Raw genomic sequence first — 1,991 nt, 5'->3', positions numbered from 1 at the left:
CTATTAAGGTAGTTCAAAACAAAGAGTTTTTATTTTCTGTTTTTTCATGTATTACTGTACCACAATATCATGTTTTCTCTACTTTGGCTTTGGGTTCTCAATTTATGTTTCTGACAATGTCAAATTCTTGTGTATTTCTAGACAAAAAGTGGTTCTTCTTTCACTTTTCATCGATATATATATATATATATTGTAAGTTTGATGATTCTATGTAGCTATCATTTTGGTGAAGTGAAGTGCTTGTTTTCATATATATATATATCTAGATTGTTTCTTTATCAATATATCCAGATTTGATTTGATCTTTCATTCAATAAATACACATGTATATTTTAGATTGTTTCTCTATCAATATGTATATATATTTAGATACTTGTGGAGAGGAAAAATCATGCTAGAACCGCATTTTGGAAGTGTCCATAGAGACTCACATTGCATGTATAGCCAGTAGTTTTTAGTGTTTTATCTAAATACTAATTAGTGTTTTATCTGTAGATAAACTCATTTAATTTATTGGTTATATGCATTAATTATTTGTTCTTTGTTTTTATTTTGTGGTATATGTCCAATATAGAAGCATCTATTGAGGGCAGTGTATCACCCACATTAACATATTTTGAAAATTCAAATGATATTGCTAGAGCTTCAAGCCGAATTAAGGGATTGCTGCTAAACGAAGATCCATCACTCCAAAGTCAAAAGTATGGTCTCATTTTACTAAATTTGTTAGCAACGAGGGTCAAAGTAAAGGTAGATACAATTATTACGATTTTTTTGTTGTGATGGGAATAATAATGAAACTGGATCATCGAAGTATCACATGAAACAATATAAGAAAAACCATATTAATATTATTGATAATAATCAAGGTTAAATAATTTTACCTGGTAAGGGTCTTGGAGGGGAAATGAGACAAACTACAACTTGAAAATTTGATCAAGAAATAATTAGGAATTCTTTAGCCTAAATGATTGTGATTGGTGAATAGCCTTTCAAGTTTGTTGAGAGTAATGTTTTAGAATTTTTTTTTGTCTGTGGCATGCCATAGGTTTCAAATTCATTCTAGACTTACTATAACTAGGGATGTTTATCAAATGTACTTGGATGAAAGGGTTAAGCTAAAACAATATTTGAAAAGCTCTTATCCTAGAGTTTGTTTGACTAATGATATATGGATTTCCTTGCAAAGAATCGGTTATATGTGTCTTACTATCCACTACATTGACAATGATTGGATATTGAATAAAAAATTATAATTTTTGTCCAATTTCTAGTCATAAAGGGGAGGTTATTAGTATGATAATTGAGAATTGCTTGTTGAGTTGGGGGATTGATAAATTATTCATGTTACGGTTGATAATGCAAGTTCCAACGAGGTTGTTATTAGTTCCTTAAGAAAAACATTTAGTCATCGAAGGGGTTGTATTGCAAATGGTAAATATCTTCATATGAGATGCATGACACATATTATGAATTTAATTATTGTTGAAGGTTTAAAAGAATGAATAAATTTGTTGTACGTGTTAGGGAGGCTGTGAGATATGTGAGTCAATCTCCAACAAGATTTAAAAGATTTATGGACTATTTTGAGGTGAAAAGATTGATAAAAAAAATGTTGTGTCTTGATGTTTGTACTAGGTGGAACTCAACATACTTAGTGTTAGACACTAATTAGAATTTTGAAAAAGATTTGAGGAACAAGATGCAAAGTTTAGGGCTGAACTTGAGTTAGAAGAGAGCTGGTCAATTATAGAAGATTGAAGTAGTGTTAGAAAATTGAGGGGTTCTTTGGAATACTTTTTGAAGTTATTTTGTGAGTTTAAGGAACATCTTATCTTACATCCAATAATTTTTTATAAGCTTACTGAAATTGATATCCTATTACGAGATGTCAATCAAGTGTTGATATTGATTTTAGTGTTATGACCATGAGGATGAAAGATAAATATGTAAAATAGGGTTTTCTGATAAAGACAATAATTTTTATTCAA

Source organism: Hibiscus syriacus, unplaced genomic scaffold, assembly GCF_006381635.1.
Source record: "Hibiscus syriacus cultivar Baekdansim isolate YM2019G1 unplaced genomic scaffold, ASM638163v2 tig00110912_pilon, whole genome shotgun sequence".
NCBI lineage: Eukaryota > Viridiplantae > Streptophyta > Magnoliopsida > Malvales > Malvaceae > Hibiscus > Hibiscus syriacus.
The sequence above is the reverse complement of the archived record's forward strand: the minus strand, read 5'-3'. Positions refer to the sequence as shown.